This window comes from Protopterus annectens, chromosome 4.part0, assembly GCF_019279795.1.
Source record: "Protopterus annectens isolate FY-2018-M chromosome 4.part0, PAN1.0, whole genome shotgun sequence".
NCBI classification, from domain to species: domain Eukaryota; kingdom Metazoa; phylum Chordata; order Ceratodontiformes; family Protopteridae; genus Protopterus; species Protopterus annectens.
In genome coordinates this window covers 955,069,216-955,090,897 of record NC_056733.1, presented here as the reverse complement: position 1 = coordinate 955,090,897, position 21,682 = coordinate 955,069,216, and the positions used below count along the sequence as shown (strand labels likewise).

At 39.5% G+C, this 21,682-nt stretch overlaps 1 non-coding gene across 1 annotated transcript; it reads right to left on the bottom strand.

Moving 5' to 3' along the window:
- Positions 1 to 18,828: 18,828 nt before the first annotated feature.
- LOC122800614 lies at positions 18,829 to 18,956 on the bottom strand. Its single transcript, XR_006364617.1, has one exon. It is a non-coding gene; the product is annotated as a U6atac minor spliceosomal RNA (small nuclear RNA).
- Positions 18,957 to 21,682: the final 2,726 nt, after the last annotated feature.

Sequence of the window (21,682 nt, the reverse complement as noted above, 5' to 3'; positions counted from 1 at the left end):
ACAATATTCTAATTAGAGGTATTCCTGAGAGCTATGACAACCAAAGCTTAATTATTACTGCAGAACAAATCTTTGAAACATTGCTACAACTTATTGATGAGAAACCTGAAATTACCATTGAAAGAGCCCACCGAGCGCTTCGTAGAAGTCAGGACTCCACAGTTCCTCGCCAAGTCTATGTTAAACTACTCAATTATCAAGTAGTGCAAAAAATATTAACTGCAGCAAAAAAACATAAATCTTTTATGTGGAAAAATCATAAAATTTCCTTCTCACAAGATCTACCTTTATCTATCAAAGAAAGCAGACAAAAGTTAGCTCCGTTTTGTGAAGATTTAATTAAAAAAGACATCCGGTTTCAAATGCGATACCCCAACAATCTGATTTTTTATTATAACGAGGTGAGATATTCAGTTAACACTCAAATTGAAGCTAAAACAGCCTTTATTAAGGCTTTCAACAAAGCTCCAGCCTACTGATAATATGTTGCTGTCAGCAACTCTTTCATGAAGGTAGCAAACAGTTCTTTACTTTGCACTCATTGTTCTGCTTAAAAATACGTTTCGGAAAACATGATTACCATTGCTCAAAAGCAAAATATGCTCTTACCTGCTATTAATGAAAATAGTAAAGGCCTTATTAATTATCAACGCATATCTCGTGCTGGTAGGAACAGTTAACTTCTCATATTGTTTCAAATGGGTTCCATTAGGTTGGAACACTCTATTACCATCGCAGAACCAACTGGACAATATAAACGGCGCATAGTCCGCATGTTACAGGAAGAACACCGCCTTTTAGGCAAAAGTGTGCTTAACCGGTGTTTTTCTTCTTTACGAGCAAAATATGCTCTTACCTGCTGTTAATGGAAATAGCAAAGGCCTTATTAACTATCAGCACATACTTCGTGTTGGTAGGAACAGTTATCTTCCCATGTTGTTTTCAAGTGGGTTCCATTAGGTTGGAACACTCTGTTACCATCGCAGTATCAGCTGGACAATATAAACGGTGCATAGTCCGCATGTTACAGGAAAAACATTGCCTTTTAGGCAAAAGTGTGCATATTGTGCTCTGGTTGAAATTTTTATAGGAGCAATGACTGAAATCCTGCTATCTAGACAGGTAATAAATAATATGAAGCACATCGAGGCGCTGCGTGCAGCTGAAGTCTTTCGTCTATACACATATGATTATTCACGCGCCTTACGCTAATAATAGAATAGGTGCTAGGAAGTTGTCTACGGGGCATGGTCATACTCGTGCAATGTCATAATGAGATAAATAATATACCTAACACGGGTTTTGTCAACGAGTTTCTCGACCTTGTTGCTGTGGAGACTGTCGCTACTTAAATGGTGTATGGAGCTGACACTCAGTTTTTATTAAGGGACAACTTTCTAATGTTTTTGAACAATTCTCTAGTCTCTTTGGTGTATAGTTGTATTAAAGCTGCAACTTATACGAAAGTGAACATTTTATGGACTTCTAGCAATGTTTTTTTTTTTTTTTCTACCATTTTGAATGCCATAGTGTTATATGTCATGATCTACAAAGTTTGTAAAATAACTTCACTTATAGGCTGCCTTGCTTTAGTTGTCTAACTAGAAGGGTGCTTTTTTGGTAGTGATCATTACTTGTTTATTCATGTTTAGCTAACAATTTTTAAGTTACTTTTTCTAACAGCTCATTAGCATTCTACTGTTTCAATATTTGAGTACTGTAGCCTACCTTTTTAATCTTGTGGAGATGTTGGTAACAGGGATATATCTTAAGGTAATTAATACAATGTATCTTATTTACTACATTCTAAGATACATAGCTGGCTTTAGATTAGTTTTTAGTGATAATCTCTAAGTCCAAGGAATGTAATTCAATTACGCTAAGAGTGCAAGGTTCTAAGGCTGAGGGAAATGGCTTTATCCCATGCAACCATACGGAGTCAAATGTCACGTGGCTTGTTAGTTGAACTGTGGGCTATCAGTTGGTTTATTCAGTTAATATGATGGGTTTTCCTTTTTTTTTTATAAATGGCGGTTGTGATCTGATATTATAAGAGTTAGTGGGTGGTTGGTGTAAGGTTACTCTACACAAATATGTGTCTCAGATAAAATATGTATATATTCTCCGCAATGGTTAAGATAAATTGACATTTGAAGTAAGTAGAAATGTTTCAATTCATATTCACCATTATTTAAAACTTTGTTTACAGCAAATTAGTTACCTAAAATTCATGTGTAGCTTTGGACTCCCGAGGATATACGCCTCTGTATAGGCATGTAGATTCATTTTCAATATCTATTGTTCTAAATACAGAAGCGTGTCGTAAGATATTCAAATCATATTTACACTAGTCCTAATTATGGAAGCTCAGAGGATGTTTGGTGCAAGTGCTCTAGGTTTGAGGCTCTTTTGGAAGAGTTATACTTTGTACATATGTATAGAAGAGTTTTCGTTTTTGTTAGTGTGTCTATATGCTTCTTCTTACAAGGAGTATGGGTGGTTAGGCACTGGGGTTAGTCAGAAGAAGTTATGGGCTACCTTTTTCCGCATTGTTAATTTCTTTGTAAAGACAGTGTCAACGATGTATTGTACTCTTTTCTTCCTCTTACGCCCAAAGGTTACTCCCCCTAAACAAATCGTATCACATAGAATTACAATAACATTCTCTCACTCTTATAATATCTCATTATATCTAACTAAACTAAGGAATTCAGTAGCTGGTATTTAGACTGCTGGAATGTTAAAGGTCTACAAAATGCTATGAAAAGAATTTAATACTACATCTTTTTTACAAATCCCAGGCTAATATTTGCTTCCTAAAAGAGACACACTTATCAAAGGAAGGTTGGGAAAAAACATCCAATCGAAAATGGATTAGGACCATAATAGCGGGTGGTGATATCTCAAACTCTAAGGGAGTAGCAATTATAATCAAGAAGCAGTTCCAAGGTGCTATAAACGAATGCAAATTTGATAATTATGGTAGGTGATGCTACTTTACATCCATATTACCAGACTTTACCAAACCAGTTCTATTTTTGAACTTATATGGTCCATGTACTCAACAACATAGATTTATCCTAGAAATATATAACATCCTTAGCTCATTTCCAAATCACCTTTATATAATAGGAGGGGATTGGAATGCAGTGATAAACCCCAGATTAGATTGCACCAGTAACTCACCCTCATATAACTCTCAAGCTTCCATAGCCCTTGAGGAACTAATGTTCGATTTTAATCTCATGGACACTATTGTCTTCAGTACGGACTCATCCAAGGACAGCATGTACACTTTTTACTCTAATTGCCATAAATCTTGGTCACGTTTAGATTTCTTCTTAATTTCTAATTTTTTCTCCAAATTTAAGAACACACTAAGATGCGAGCCTAGGCTTCTATCTGATCATGCAAAAATCTCCCTTAAGATTATCTTCACATCTGTTACCTCTCCGCATATGAACTGGTCCCTTAACAGTAACCTTCTAAAATATAAGGAGATTAAAAATAGAATCAATAATTCACTGTCTGAATTATCTGCTAACTTTGAAAATTCTCAAATCGCGCTGGATATACAATGGGCTGCTTGCAAGGCTGAACTAAGAGGATATTTGATCAGTAAAGCCTCTTTCTTTAACAAGCTTAACAAAGAAAAAGAAACAAGTCTAGCTCTAAAACTAGCTTCCTTGGAAAGAAAACTAAAAATTCATCCTGACCTTAAGTTGGAGAAACTGATTAATTCAACACATAAAGAACTACTCGAGTTACATTTACATAATTACTCGCTGCAGGAACAAAAACAAATTGCAACTTACTGTGAATGGGCACAAATCCCATCTAGAACCCTTTCTAGAATACTCAAAAACAATAATGGCGCTCCTACAATTTCTATACTGCAATACAAAGGGGGAATATATAAATCAGACTCTGATATAATTCAACTATTTCATGACATGTATACGGATATTTATAGCACGAATAAACTCAATTCCTCTAATTCACAGATGGAGACATTTCTCAATTCCATCACCTTTCCATCTCTTGACCCTAATCAAATATCCCTCCTGTCAGCTCCACTTAATATTCAAGAGATTCAAACTGCCATCAACAAGCTAAAAATAGGCAAATCTCCCAGTCCGGATGGCTTCACCACTAATTTTTTCAAAACCTTTAGTTCAAAAATTGCCCCTATTCTTCTAAAAGTCTTTAACTTCATTATAAAAAATGGAATTACTGACATACATTGGAATAACTCAAAAACAATTTTATTACTAAAAAATAACAAAGAAAACACAGACCCACACAATTACAGACCTATTTCACTTATAAATGTTGATATCAAAATTTTTTCAGCTATCTTAGCTAACAGACTCAAACAGGTATTACCATATATAGTTTCACCGGACCAAGCTGGGTTTATGTCTAATAGACATACATGGGATAATACACTAACATTGGACGCTCTCATACAGTTCACTAAAAAAGAGAAAAATCCGTTATATGCCCTGACCTTGGATGCGTCGAAAGCTTTCGACAGAGTAAACTGGGACTTTCTGTTTTCTACGCTATCACATTTCAATATTCCTACGATCTTTTCAGATATGATCAGAATTCTTTATTCAAACTCATACACTTATTTATATATAAATAAAAGAAGATCTAAACCAATCCGGATCACTAATGGTACAAGACAAGGCTGTCCACTTTCTCCCTTCCTCTTCAATCTATTTATTGAACCATTCTTTCTATACATTACCCAAAATACACACCATAATATACCTAAAACTCTTAACACACAAGTAGCACTGTCAGCTTTTGCAGATGATTTAAATCTTTACTTTCAATTTCCGAATACAGATCTGCCAAAAATTTTAAAAGCAATAAGTGCCTTTTCTAAGGCTTCTGGTTATCAAGTTAACAATAAAAAGTCCCACATTCTTCCAATAAATCCTGAGGCTCATAAACCTTTCTTTTTCCCTGAATCTACCTTTCATATTTCATTTGGCCTTAAAAATCTCGGCATTAATTTTGAACATAATCAAGCTTCTATGCTTCAAAACAATCTGTTAAGATCATGGTCTATCATATGTCAAGACTTACAAAGATGGAAGTTATTGAACCTATCATTCCTTTCAAAGGTAGCTATTGTGAAAATGAACATCTTACCCAGACTCCTTTATCAATTTAGTGCGACAAATGTAATTATATCAAACATTCTTTTTTCTCAGTTTGATAAAACTTTAGTAAAATTTCTTTGGTTTCCTAAGAATGTTAGGATCTCCTTCTCCAAATTAAGTCTACCCAAGGAGAAAGGTGGGGTGGGCCTTCCAAATTTTCTTCTTTATTACATGATTATATGCTCTAATAAATTATGGTCCATTGCTAGTATGAATAGCAAAGCTCAAGCCCACTATCCAGCGTGGTTAAAGATGTGGCACAGACATATTCTCTCTAATAAATTTAATCCTAAGGCTATTCCTTTTCTTTCACACACTTCTCTGAATAGCTTAAAATTATTCCCCCTATTGAAATTCAAAATAAAACTTTTTCAAAAATTGATTAAGGACATTAATCTTCAACTTATTCTTCCTCTTCTCCAACCATTACACCTTAACCCAAATCTTAAAATCAACAACAAGATGATAGATCTTACTGAATTCCCTCTCATTAAAGACCTTAGAGTTTGGGATATTATCAAACATAGATCTCTGTCTCTTGCTGAGCTACGACTAATCCTTAAGGTCAACAACAGGTATACGGTTATTCTCCGTCAACTTAGAGAACTTTTAACTTCGCAATCTATTAATTTTTTCCCTGAATCGCAGGTAATTGATAAACTAAACTTAATCATTACTACAGTTTCTAACAATAATAAAACAATCTCCTCGTCATACAAATTATTATTTCCTTTACTTCACAAAGGAAAATGTCTTTTCTCCAAATACTGGGATAACCAAAACTCTCTCATTACAGAGGATCAAAAATTACTAGCCATAAAAACCAGTATAGAACTATCTCCCTTCAAAAAACTCTTATACACTCAATTGATGTTAAACAACAACTCCTATTTTACCCCTGTAAAAATTAACCAATTTAATTCCAATAGCTCTCCTATTTGTACATGCTGTCCTGGTGTGAGAGCTGACTTATTACATATTATATGGCACTGCAATAACTCCCATAAATTATGGTGCTCCCTCAAAGTCCGTCTCAAAAATGGGTTACTACAATTCTACCCTCTCATGGGAAACGGCTATCCTAAACATTCCCCCTCCTAGTCTGCCTAAATTACATCTTCATATTCTAATAACGCTGTGTTCGCTCATAAAACTTTACATCACCTATAATTGGTTAGATCGCACAAATTATGTTGGCGGGGATTTAAAGATATGGCTATCAAATATATCTCTGCCCAGAAGTTCATCATAAATGGACCTAAGAAGAGAGTTTACTTCAGTAAACTTTGGAAAAGCCTGTTTGAAGTAATTCTGTGTGATTAAATTATGGTGATTGTATAAAATTTACCTTACATCTTTTTTTGTTATCCTTTTTATCCTTGTCTGAGGAGTTTGTATATCATAATACAAGTTTCAAGTGAGGCTGCTAATATTTAGTCCTATAACTAGTGACACTGTGTAAATGCTGTCATGGTAGCTTTGTAAATATTGGTTTCTTTAGGTTGTTGTTGTTAGTTAAGGTACTATGCATACCTCAATATATACTACTCCTTTCCTCCGTTCAACGTATTAGGCTTTCATGTTTATCTTTTTCCTCTGAACAATGTTGCAAGCCATTCTGTATGTAATATTTGTTTTTTCTCATTGTTTGCACCACTACATGTATGCATGGTTTATATTATAAAATAAAAAAAAAATATTTGAGAAAAAAAAAGGTTTTATGTTCCAGTCATCCTTCCTGATGTGTTCGTAAATGAACACCCAAGCCCCATCGTCTTATCTGAATGCACAAAATGAGCAACACATTTGTCCATACCATACGTGTTTTATGAAGGGAGATCTGCAGTTTTTTTGTGAGTGAGCCGAGTGATTATAAGAGCTATACTGACATCTATTGGTCATAGTAATATAGACGTTTAAGTAGGAGATTGTTCACAGTGCATATGTATTTTATATATTTATCATGATTTATTATTTAGATTATTGCAATAGGTTGTTATACAAATGATATTATAATTCAGTTTTATTTTCAATAGTATATATTAAGTGCTGATGAGATATTAAGCTGCCATTTTTATTGTGAAACATAGTAAGATCATAAGTTTGATATAATTGCACGTATGAGCTGTATGGCTATTTTGGATTTAAAAGCTGTTTTATGTATGGTCAATATTTTGATATAAGTTTATTTAGTTAAGTTCTCAATGACTGTTTTTATTAAAGCCTGATGAAGCATCCTTTTAGGGACACAAAAGCACCTACTTTACAATAAACATTTCTGGTTTTATTGCCGTGTTTGCATTCTCTGTGTTGCTTGGTTCTTGGATTTATTCTGCTTTATATAGAGGTACTTAATTCACTGGGATATACATTGTTTTCTATGTTTCTCCTGTTTGGTTTGATCCCAGTGGAGCATAGCTGAGGGATATAACACTGGACTTGATTTTAGTCCTACCCAAACAGGGTTGGTAATGAAAATGGACCGGGTAACTCAATTCATAGAGGCTGAAGGTAATCCTTTGCAGCTTTATAGTGCTCCCTGTGATGTGAACAATACTGCTGAAGTAACTTATGATGTTGAAACAGGCAGAAAGATCAGTAGAGATTTGGAAACTAATTTAATGAAGCTTAAAAAAACTACAGTAGCAAAGAAAACATCTTGAGGCTTGTTTGTACTTTAAAATCATTCCTCAAGTATTTTGTGTCTTCAAATGCTGCATGTGGAATCAGCTTTCTTGAGCTGCTTGCCAAATGGCAGAGACTCAGCTAAGAGACTAGTTATAGTTCTATCAAGTTGTTAATAGAGCACTTTAAACCTATAGAAGAGAAACTTGCCACTGATATTAAGTGTTTGCAACAGCAGTTATATGATCAGCTACCAAGAGATGTGTATACAGAGTCATTAGAAGAGCTTGTAACAGATATTTCAGCTTTTGAATACAAATTCCAACTACTGAAGAAGAAGAAATTGAAGAGAGATAATATGGACTTTAAGAAAGGACAGGATTTTTCCTGGCCCAGAGAGATGTTGCAAGTAAAACTAGGTAGTGTACCACTCACCAGCACACCAGCATAGAACAGGTATTAACATCTAATATTAGCGTGAATGATGGAATGATGCTACATTGTTTGTGGCATCGAATATTCCTGTCCCTGTTAATCTAGATGTTAGAAGGAATACTAGTGAGCCTTTGACCTTGAGAGGGAAACAGTTTTTTCTGACTTTGCCATTGCCTATAAGAGACCAGCCGAGAGACCAGAGCTCCAACAGCAGATGGAGAAAGAGGCAGAAATGATCAGTGGAGAGAGCAGCAGCAATGACACCAGTAAAGAACACGTGGAACGCAGTGACTCCTTCTTAGTTTGGAATATTTTAAACTGTGAGTTAGATGAAGCACAGCTTTCAGTATTATGATTTAATTACTGATGCTAATATGTTTCACAGAAAATGTGATGCTTAAATTACTCTATGTTAATGGCAATGATAATCCTTCCCACGTCAAGAAACCAAGTACGTATATGCCTTTATTACATCCCTTATAAGGATAAGGTAGCCAATGTCAAGAAGACTGAAAATATGCCAGTGGATGATTCAATTTATAGTGTTTACTCTAAAGAACAATTAAATGTTCTAATTAAAAAAGCCCATGATGATTTATATGATTGTTTGCTGTATAGAGATATTGACATGGACTTATGTAAGTATTTGCTAGTTCAATCACCAGTGGTACCCACCTTCAGAGGTCTACCCAAAATACATAAAGATCCATATGATCCACCATTAAGACCTATTGTATCAGGTAGAGGATGGTTATTGGAACCTGTCTCTATTTATATAGAAAAACAACTTGGGCCAATAGTAGATGAAACTGCTACCATTCTTATAGATACAAGTCATTTTCTTGAAACCCTTTCATAATATGTTTTTTCAGATAATTATGTCATGAATGTCAAATTTGTGACTTTAGATGTAATTTCTCTATTTACATCAATTCTGAATGACATTGGACTGGAATATGTTAGACAGTTCTTGTCAACAAATAGCCATTTTACAGTTAGTAAAATATCTTTAATTTGTATGTTAATAAAATTAACACTGAACAATAATCTGTTCCTTTTTAATAATAAATATTCCCTGGGATTTAATAAAATCCATGTAGGCACCATGTAGAGCCTACATGGAATGCATCCATGTACACGGCCACGGTTCCCCCTTGGCAGCGGGCCATGCATATTAATCATGGCTCGCTGTTGAGGGAGAGCATAGGAACAGGGATATTGAATCCATGTAGTGAGACGTGTAGAGGCTACCCATGGTTGGGGATGCCTGTTCAGATGTTATGTACAGGGTGAGGCTCCCTGTAATGCTCCCGACTACTTCTGAAATGCTGTGAGTTGTTTTAAAATGTGTAATATTTTATTTGTATGAATTTTTTTCCCCTTCTTTGTATGTTTGTGAAGAGTGCAGGAATGCCAAGCTGTACTCACATATAGACAGCGGACACCTGCTACACATCTAAAAATAGAAACCTGATGTAATTAATTATTATAAATAAATGTTTTTTCTATTTTTTTAATTGCCATTTGCGTTGCACAGGCAGAGCCAAGCAACGCTTATACATACATAGCCGACAACTGCCAGACATCTAAAATTAGAAACCAGATTTGAATATTTATTTATGTATTTATGGGTCTAAGTATGTTTGTGCAATGTGGCATGGTGCTCAGCAATTCTAACAGGTAGCTTAGTAGTACATGTGATGGTATACTAGTTTTTATAATATCTAAGTAGATAAATGGGTAGAGTTACGTCCTAATGTGTAGTAGGTCCTGGGTTTGAGTCTGTAACAGTCATAACATGTTTGTAACTTAATTTACATTTTAGTTTAATTTAAACACAAAATTGTTATATTTGGCACTGATGCACTGTGCTGAGCACTGCTTAAACATGCTAACAGCTACTACAGTTTGTGTGGTGCAAAGCTTTGCTAAAACTATGGCTGTGTGAGTTTACACACTGCTCAGCTCTGCTTAGCTGGTTTGCGTGATGCTAAGCAATGTGGTGCTTTATTGAATGTTGCTCAATAACATGTAAGGGCAAGAAAACAACCTTTATTAAGGCCAATAGGTGGGAATTTTGCACCATTCCTTGGAGTCTTATCATCGGTTGATATGGCAGGTGGTGCTGGTGAAGGTGTGCAATTTAGAGCCCAGAGATGGGATGTGCAGGAGTCCAGGGTCTATGTTGGGGTCCTGGTAAATAATTATGAACCCAGGCTGATGCAGGGCAGTTTCCAGGGTTCAGAATATAAGGTGGAGGCCTGAGACCATTTGGCCAGGGAACTTACCAGTGCTACTGGTATCCCCCGCACTGGTGAGCAGTATCACCACCATTATGACAACCTGAAGAGGACAAAGAGGGGACCCTTGGACACCTGGGTCCAAGAGGTAAGAGCTTGGGATGCCTCACACATATGCAAGTATGTTTTCCACTGTCTTGCCAAAATGCAAGCTAAATGTCTGCAAAACTGGTATGCATAATGGTGTGCTTCTCTCCCAACAGCTGCAGGTGAGAGGACTTGCAATGTTCAGTCCCATGGTGGGTGCCTGGCCAGGTTGCACCATAAGTGTGATAAGTATTGATTTATTATGCTAACTGTTGTGCAATAAGCAAGAAAGAGTAATGCATTTACTGCAATAAAGTATACACCATAAAAACTGTAGTGCAATAAATGGCAAGTAGAACTGCAGTGCAATATATAAACAATAACAACTGTACTGCAATAAACAATAAACAATACCAACAGCAGCAAGCAAAAGGGTGTAGAGCAGGATTGTGTTGCAATGACTATTGTAGTAGAGCTGTATGCATTGCTTGTCTATGGTAAGGTTGCTGCATTCAAGTGTAACACTGTAATAGCTGTCGGATGCAAAACTAATGGTCTGCAAACTGTACTGCTCAACTCATACTATAGTCCAAGGCTGTCTCCAGACCAATATCAATCACATAATGCTCACTATTCCTCCTACTCCAGGTAATGAAGGTATATGGGTGAGGTAGTCCACTCTATGGGCAGATATTGTGTGTGGACTTCACAAAAATTTATCAGCAATACAAGTAAAGTGTTAAGTAGCATTGTTAATTCCTAAATAAATCTGTCTTAATATTTGCAGTATGGTTGTATTTCTTGCCTGTGTGTTTTACTGTCACTGCTGTCAAGTATAACACTGTAATAGTTCTAGAAAAATGGGAGTGTACCTTGCACTTTTGTGCAAGACTACACCACTAGAAAGCCAAACACATAATAATGGATGTGAGTGAGACCTGTGATAGCAGGTAAATGTGCCCTTTAATCAGCAACATGTACAAATACACCTGCAAAGGCATTAATGGCAAAATACATTATCATCTGGGACCCTGGTGTAGAAATACATCCACATGAAGTCATGCACATACTGAGAGATGTAAAAAACGTTTGACACAGCCTGTACGTGTGCATGTATATCTTGCAAATACACCTGCTGTAGCAGTGACTCAGTAGCTCAGTCTGTTAAATCTCTTACAAATACAGCATTCTGCCACACACAGTCCTGGGTTCAAATCCAGTGGTGTGTATAGTGACATTATAGTGCTGTGAAGCCAGCAATTGCTGACTGAGCCATGCACTCTATCCACACAATGCATTTCAAATGAAATGTCTGTTTTTCGCCTGCAGGTAGGAACACACTTCACATATCCATATAGCACAACTATATGTGTATAAAGTGTCATGTAATGTATTAATATGCATTCACAGAGAAATTCAACTCAGGTACTGCAAATGAGAGCCACTAATATCAGAGTGCACCACACAATCCTTTCAAAGTCACAGTGCAGATTAGCACAGCTGCACAACTAACATACACATTTGAAGTCCCTGCTTGTAACAAGGTCTGCCCTCATACATGTTGGAAATTAGCTGTAACACATGGCCTGGCAGTTGCCTAAATGGTGGACATATTCTTATATTTATTCCCCATCAAGCTCAAGGACACACCAAACATGTTGCCTAGCACTCTGTTAGTGATACCGTTGCCTAACATACTTAGTTTAAACACAGGCCTTAATTGGAGTGGACAGGGTAGCCTCACTCTGCTTCTGTCTCTACAACAAGTCTGACACAGCTCACACAGCTTGCTCCTTGTTGTCCTCCATACTGTTGACACTCTCTGCCTATGTCTATTACCTGTAGCACACACATCTCTATGTAAAAGTTTCTGCTGCAGATCTACTCTCTGCGACAATGTAGTCTCTCACCCTAGTAATGTCCAGCACAACATATCAGAAATGGGCCCTAATCTACATGAAGGCCTTATATATTGTACTGTGGTTGCATGTCACTGGTTCACGATAGTGCAAATCAGCTGTGTTGGCTGCAATTAGCATTTCAAAACCACAGATTTGTTAAGAGGCAATAACCTGCTGATCAGAAGCATGTTAAAAAGGGAAGCAGCTGGCTATGGGGAACCATTCTGTATGAGACTTTCCTTACACAGAACATGCATTTGTGAAAACTTAACCATTGCCACATATCAACAGAGGAGTACTGCACTCCATCAGGTATGTACACTTTTCTGTTTACAGCAGGATGCAGATGCATGAATATACTTACGGGGAATAGGGATTACAGCATGAAGCCTTTCTTAGACCTTTGATAATGACATGTCATTGATCTCCTGCTGTCTTATACCTACAGAGGATGTATAATACATCAAGGGTACATTGCCTGTTGTCACTGTGGCACACTGGTCTCATTGGACTACAGTAGTTGTAATAGCACACTGCTATTTATTTGGCACTGCTCTTTTGACATATCATTAGGCGGGTTGCCCCTAGGGGACACACTACAGTAAACTGCAGTGTTGTGTGTATGATCATGCAGCAGTATCTCTTGTGGCACACATGGCAATAGCTGACTATTGCTACTATCGCAGTTGTATCCACACGTACTATATTTGCACACTGTGGAGTTTGACATGTGTGAGCAAGCAGTGGATAGTGCCAGCCATGTTGTCCTTGCTGTATCTGTACATAGTGTACTTCCATGTATGTGATCCTGTAATGTGTTCCCATTTTGCTGTCTTTCAGGAATCATGTACCCTAGATGCCGTGCACCTTTCATGGATGCAGAGAATGAAATTATACTGGAAGGACTTTGGTAATATTAAGACATCCTATTGTCGGGGGGGGCAAACAAGAGAACAGCAGGAGGTATTGTGGGTGTCACTGATCATTAGGGCAAGATATATGAGTAGGTTCAACACAGCACAATGGACATGATCAATGCTGCATGAAGAAGAGCAGCAAATATAGGCAGGGATCATGGCATCACTGGTGGAGGGCCTGCAGCAGAACAACCACTCTCAGCCACTTAGGAATTCCTGATGAACCTAGGCACACATGACATCTCCCAGGCATCCATCACACCATACACTGTGGATGTGGGTACCACAGTTTCCACAGCAGAGGAGCATGCAGGTAAGCATAGTTTGATCAGCATTGTAATACTGTAGCATTCAGTGTGTCAGGGTGTACAAACTTTTTTGTGGATGTCAGGTCTTTGTTCTTTGGGGAGAGGGTTTAACCTCAGTGGTACTCTCATACTCAGAATGTGACCGATACAACAATTAACACAGTAGCTACTGCAAATGTGAGATATATATGGATGTATTACCTTGTGTTGCAACATGTGTTGGTACTGGCATTACCTGTCCCTCAACTTTTCCCAAGTCTGTCATGTATTGGCTAAGCTCCTGGTCCTGTTCCAGATAAGCATGACACTGTTTATTTATAGATGTAGGTTTACAACAGTGTAATCCCTAGACTGTTATCCCAGGCCTGCTGCCTGCATTGCTGTAATGTCAGCATGATTGCCAAATGCACACATATATCCTGACTGTACACATGTTAGACTCATACCTATGCCTTGTAGGTGTGACCACACTGAGAGATGTGGCAGTATTGTCAGGACACTACAGAGTATCATATGTGTCAGCTGTGCAGAGTCTACGCAAATGTCAACAGTGTACCTCACTGTTGCTGATGAGATTGCAGTTTAATGAGATGTTATTTTCAAGTAACTACAGATGTTAGTGGGAAGAGTACTGCCCTCATGTCCTACCATTTGAGTTTGGGTTTTCAACAGGTCTTTCTTAGTGATGACAGTGTATAGAGCTTTACATATATCACAACATAGTATTGCAGAGCATAATAGTGCAGGCATTAATGTACTGCTTTTTCATTTCTTATCACAGGTGACCGGGGAAGTTGGTATCTGTCCCCCTACAAAACCTGATGTCAGTGTCTCCTCAGACTCTGATGATAATGGTAGCCACAGTAAGGCATAGGTGGGGGTTTTGGGGACTGAATCTGTCCCAGAGGTTGCCATCCCTCTTCTGCCTTCATTGTTACCACACACAGTCATTATGCCCAAACATACCCAGTCCCCGGAGGTCACAGATGTTAGATACTCAGAGGGTGGAGACATTGAACAGGAAAGTGTGGCAACTATGGCTCCAGTGAGTGTAGACACACTGGCCATAGCCAGAGAGCTGGTGAGGTCCCACACAGGTGGATTGACACCAGGGTTTATAGGAAGACTGCTGTCCATCCACCAACTGTTACAGGTGTTACATCACAGCTCACTCAGTGCATGTTTTGGGTTATCATGGAGGCACAGGCATGTTCTGAACGGAACACCAGAAGTATGCTTAGAGTTTTGGATGCAGCACAGTCTGACATCTGTGGCTGCCTCCACTGCATTGGGGACACCCTGCATTGGTTCACAGATGCAGTGCACAGAAGGTGGGCTGAAATAGTGTCTGTCTTGGACTGCACATTGTCTGTGCTGGAGCCTGTGGCTGGAGTTGAGTGCCAGGCTCATGAATGTAGGTCAGCAACCCCATCTACTGAGAGTCTACTTGGCCATGCACAATCACGCTCCCATAGTGGCAGTACATCCAGAGCTAGAGTGGGGAGTGTGCTGTCCACACCATGATGTGGCAAGCCATGGGCTTGTAGTCCTGGACATTACTGTGGACGACACGGTCCCCACAGACAGCAGTCACCATCAGGTACTTGTCCCACTTCTGACCTTGGGCATGGAGGTGCCAGTGCAACTCCTGACAAAGCCAGTTTCCATGTTCAGGGCCAGAGATGAACTGCTAACTCTACCATGTATGGTCCAAAGCTGTCCAACATACACACATGTAGGACTAGCATTGAGCTTGACTGTGTACACGCACACACTCACACACCACTGTCAAATGCAGGTCACCTACAGAAACACACAGCACCTTTCCATGGTCCATCTTACCTACTTCCCTTCCTGACTCATACACATGCTGTCAACCATTTGGGTAAACATAGGCCTCCTGCACCCCCACACAACACCCTGTACAAGTGATGATACCTGTACACATCCCTGTCATCCTCACCATCAATGCAGGGAAATGAAGCTATGTGTCTGATGCACAGGGTGACTATGTTAGTTAACATGTACTTGTGTAATGCAGTGTTGTTTTGCCATGCCACTTGTAGTGGTTACCGACAGATACTATATGTTGGCATTTGTCATGAGTATGCCACATATTTTTGTGTACATTATGATGAATGATGTTGTAATGGTTGTATAGTTACACAATGACAGGTGTGTCAGGGACATGTCCATAGTTTCTATTTCAGGAGTCTGTCGGAGTAACCTATGGATACACAGTGGCATTAAAGCAACACAGGATGGCATGTCAGCACAGAAGCACTACGTCTTCAGCAAGGTACAACACTAGAAGTGCATGGCTCCATAGGTTCATATGTGTATGACAGGCTAACAAAGGCGGCGTTCAGTGCACTTGTGCATCCCTAATCTGTAATAAGGTCTGCTACCCTTGATAAGTGTCACCAGGGTTTTGGGAACTAACAAATCTACAAGCTGTGGTGATGAAAATGACCCATCTACAAATATCCTGTGTCCAGTATAGACAGTGACCTGACAAGAGTTACGATTATCATGTTCTGCATCCCATTGTCTAACCTGCACATAATGTGTGTCAGAGCAGATGTGTGCTTCACATGCATGGGGGGGCCTGTTTCATGTAGGGTGTACTGTCTGTGTTACATACCTGTCTCTCCAACATGTACTATGTTCACCACGGTGATGTTGTAGGTATGTAGAACAAGTGAGACATGTGTTAGTCCTGTCATGGATACATGGGAGATACACAGTAGGATCTGACACCACCTTGATTGGAGCCATACACATCCCCTCCAAAGCATTTGGGAGACAGACTACACATGTACCGGCATGACACTGACTCCATAGGACATGTTATCTACACTGTGTATTGGTGTACCATGGAACCTGTGTGGCTGCTACAGTTTTATTATATGCCTGTGTAGTGACATAGCAAGGGTGCCACTGCACACAATGATAGGTGTGATGATTGCCACAGTCAGTATAGAAGTGACAGTCTGGGATTTACATCTAAAACATGTCATACTACAATATTTTGAGTACATTAGCAGGTGATTGCATATTAGGAACTGTCACAGAATCCCACACAGAACCAACAGTTATCCAGGATGACCTAAGACACAGTCAGTTGTTGTCTGAGCCACTGACAAAGACAAAATGCTAATGACTGCACAATACTGTCCTGTGGGAAATCATCCACCCCTGCAAAATATTGTAGTGTCTGCACACTGCACGTAGCTGAGCCACTACACATGGAGTTATGGACAGAGAGAGTAATGTAGCCTTTGACCTTCACTGGTCGGTAACATGTGGGGATGCATTCACTGTTGTACAACCTATACCAACAGGTTTGGGATGTAATGTACAACCTATACAGACAGGTTTGTTCTCTCAGCAAAGTTTCTGTAAGCCATTTGTTCATATGACATGCATTTTATGAATGGAGTTCTGCAGGTTTTCGTGAACGAGTGATTATAGGGGATATGCTGTCATCTAGTGGTGATAGCAAACAACTCCACAATGATGTGTGTGTGTGTGTGTGTGTGTGTGTGTGTGTGTGTGTGTGTGTGTGTGTGTGTGTGTGTGTGTGTGTGTGTGTCCGTGCATGTGTTTAAATATCAGATCGTTCACAGTGCATATATATTTTATATATTTATCATGATTTATTATTTAGATTATTGCACTAGCTTGTTATATGAATGATATTATAATTCAGTTTTTGTTTTGAATAGTATATATTAAGTGCTGATGAGATATTAAGCTGTAATTTTTTCTTGTGAAATATAGTAAGATATTAGTATGAATGACTTGAGACATACCTCTATGGACTATACTGTGCTCTCAGACTATGTGTCTCAGGCAGGTATGTCTCTAGTCTCAGGCAACATTTTATCCTCACCTAGGATGATGCCTCAATACAAACAGAAAATGATTGACTTCAATAATTGGCTTAGTTTCTGGTGTCATTCTAAGGGCATCCAGTATCTGTCAGCCTGGGATGACATGATCTACAGATCCTGATGCTTTGCCGGAGATGGTCATCTATCACCGCTGGGATTTTGGCTACTGGCTAAGGCTCTTAACACCCCATAGCACCTTTTTTATGCAGTGTCTCAAGGACAAAAATTCCCAACATTAAAAACTCCACCTAAAAACATCCTCAAGGCTATGCTGCTGAATGCTAGGAGTCTTAACACAAAACGTCACTCACTGGAAGCAATACTCACCTTGGAAGATGCAGTTATTTGTGTGGTTACAGAGGCCTAGTTTAAGGCTGTGGAGGGCACCCCAGCCATACTGGGTTACACCTCCTTCCACACATTTAGACCACAAACTGAAGGCGTGAAAACTAAAGGAGGCAGTGTATCAATATTCATTAAAGATAAGTACACCTCCAGATTGGTTAAACAGTATTATTCTCTGGAGATACTTCAGGTGCAATTAACTGTTGGTAGGACACCTATTCAAGTCATTGCCAGCTACAGAGCCCCCTCCATAAATCAGGACACCCACTTTGCCTATTTGGATCTATTTGACACTATCAAGTTACATCTGAACATCATAGTTTTACTTGACTTTAATTACCTGTCTATAGACTGGTTACATTATACATGTTCTAACTCACTTGCCCAAAGGTTCCTGGACTTCGTTAACTCCAATGCCCTGGACCAGCTGGTTGACACACCCAAAAGGAGCTCAAACATCCTGGACCTGGTGCTCACCACATGGGGGACATCTGCACCACACCCAGTGCGTGGCCATCCCTGACCACAGATCAGTGTCGCTAGAAGTAGCTATAACACAAGAGCACCCCTTAGCAACAACTAGACTAAAAAAATGTCTCCAAGACTAATTACAACCTCTTATGTGATGGCATATTTTTTTTTAATTATTTTTTATTTAACATTTGTTTACTGGGAAAGTCCAACTTGGAATAAGCAAATTTTCAGTGGAGGCCCAGGGAGAAATGCTCCAGATGCATGTCTTTTTAACATGGAAGAAAACCAGAGCACCCAGAGGAAACCCTCGCAAAAGTAGGGGGGAAATGCAGACTCCTCACAGAAGGCACACCTGCCAGGAATTGAACCAGAGAACTTCTTGCTGTGAGGTGACAGTGCAAACTTCTGCACCACTGCACCAGCCAATAAATGGGGATTAGTGCCATGAAGTAAGTGGCAATGCCTTAACCATATATGCGTTGTAAAAGCCACAAGGACCTCTTGTAACCTTATCAAGGGGAGTGCTAACCTTCTGTCATTTCATACAATAAATAGCTTCATAGCTCCTTCCCTCCACTGATGGAACAGACACCTATACTGAGTTATATACCAGTGCTTTACAGAAACATCTGTACAATTGCATTGACTCTACCATATCTGTTAGAACCAAAGCAAGATCTTCAAGGAAAAACAAACATGCCTGGACGACAATTGCCAATAATAGGCTATACAATAGGAGAAAGATGTTGCTAAGAGTACGAAAGAACGGTCTCAAAACTGGAAACTCTCACTCCTCAACTTAAACAAGTAAATAAGACTCCTAGTAAAGTCCTCTAAAGCTAACTACAAATCCAAATTAGCTTCCCTAACTAAGGACAACCACAATGCGCTCTTTAGTTACATCCGTAACCTCAAAGGTAAGGCCCAGATTTGCACTGAACTCATAGTTAATGGTACTACATACATATAACTTGTGGCTATAGCAAACCTGCTAGCTGACAGGTTCAGTGAAAACTTCACTCCCCTGTCACCACCATATATACCCCAAAGCATCCCTAACACCTATCCCCCACCTAGTATCTCCGAGGAACAGGTCTTAAATGGCATCAACAAGGCCAGAAACACAGCCTCTATGGGACCAGTCAACATCCTTGGCTGTGTTCTACATGGGTTAAAACAGGAATTATCATCACCATCAAGTATGCTTTTCAGTCACAGCCTAAGCACTGGCTTTGTCCCAGCAGAATGAAAAGCAGCTACCATCATCACTTTGCATAAAGGGGGTGCATCCACAGACCTTGGGAACTATAGACCTATTAGCCTTGCCAGCCTTATCTGCAAGGCCATGGAGCAAATCATGATGGACCTCATTAACAAAGATAGAGGAAATCTCCAAATGCTCAACCCCACCCAGTTTGTCTTTGTCAAGGGGAGATCATACCTATTAAACTTGGTGGGCTTCTTTGAGACAGTCACCAAAGTCTAGACAATGGCCTATCTAGACTTAGCCAAGACCTTTGACACAATCCCCCACTCAGGCATCATTGATAAACTCACCCAGCTGAGTATCAACCCATATATTGTCAGGTGGGTTGCAAACTGGTTCACTGATAGAATTCATGGCTAAAATAGGGGACTCCATCTCCTCCAGCAGATATGTAATCAGTGGTGTTCCACAGGGATTAGTTCTGGGAACCCTACTATATGGAATCTACTTCTTTGAAGTACAGGCTAAAACTTGAAGGACTGTGGCTAATAAAGTTTGCAGATGACTGCAAACTGGGAGCGATCATCGAAACCCCTAGCAATGTCAACATCCTGCAAGAAGGTATTATGCAGACTAATAACTTGTGCCAAAGTCATAGTCTTAAACTTAATGCAAAAAATGCATTATCATCCCCTTTGGCAAAGGTGATGTTCCTGCAAATGACCACATCAAAAGGAAAACCTAAGCACACAGACAGTGGTGAGGGATCTGGGCACACAGGTTGACAGGAGCCTTAATTTTTCTCACCATGTCTCGACAGTGGTAAGGACATTTTATATTGCTCATCTCATAAGTAAGGGAATTGCCTCCATAGAGGTTATAACCCCTCTGTACTCTTCCTTCATCAGGCCAATAATAGAGTACAAAGCTCCCTTTGGTATGTTCCTTTCCAAACACCTGCAGCAATTGGAGAGACCACAAAGATTCCTTACAAGGAAAATTCAGAGTCTTCAAGATCTGTCTTATGCAGACAGACTGAAATAATTGTGACTTTACTCTGTGTCATACAGACTACATAGAGGAGACCTGTGCCTTGCACATAGAACAATCTTTGACCCAGCTTTAATGGAAATGCCGCATATTCACAAGTCAAATAGCACATGGGTCACTCACTCAAAGGACCTTAATGTGGTATGAGACATCAACAAAGCTTTCTGGAGAGACAGATTTGTCTCACAGAGGTTGCCCCACCTTTGGAACAAGCTTTTCCTATTCATGTTAAATAAAGCCCCTCATTGGCCCTATATAAGCACAATCTGGATGATTGGATGGGTAACTGGAAATTCACTCTGGGGGTTCCACCTGTGTCCCTCTTGGATGGGGTAATTAGGTGCTGATTTTAGTGTCTGCTTAAACCAGACACCCTTGGGAACCTGGGTTGAACTTGGCTGGGCTTGTAAGGGCCCTGGGGCCATTGGTCTACTAACCGCCTATGATTGTATGATCGTATGAAGATCATTAGTTTGACATAATTGTACATATGAGCTGAATGGCTATTTTGGATTTGAAAGCTGGTTTCTTTATGATCAGAATTTGTGATAGGAACCAGAGATTGCAATTATTCCCCACGGACAAGGAATTCCCAGTAAGTGTGGGTCATAAGCTTGCATTGATTAAGTCCCTGCCCTTTGTACACACCACCCATTGCTACTACCAACTGGATGGTTTAGTGAGGTCCTCAGATCAACCCCGCTGGAGTTGGTCATGGCCTTGGCAGTGTGCCAAGAATACAATCAAACTTGACTATTTAGAGGAAGTAAAAGTTGCAACAAGGTTTCCATAGGTGAACCTGCAGAAGGATTATTAACACTGTGGGTCCCTGGACAGCTCCATCTCCAGGTACTAGGGCTACTCCTCACTCCACCACCCTGACCATCTCAAGAGGAGGAGGGGCGGCATCCATACACCTTTGCCTCCCAGAAGCAGGAGAGATGGATCCCATCAGTGCGGCGAGAGGAGCAGGAGCTCCTCTGCCACCCTGGACTGGATGGCCATGGAGGGGATGCCCGG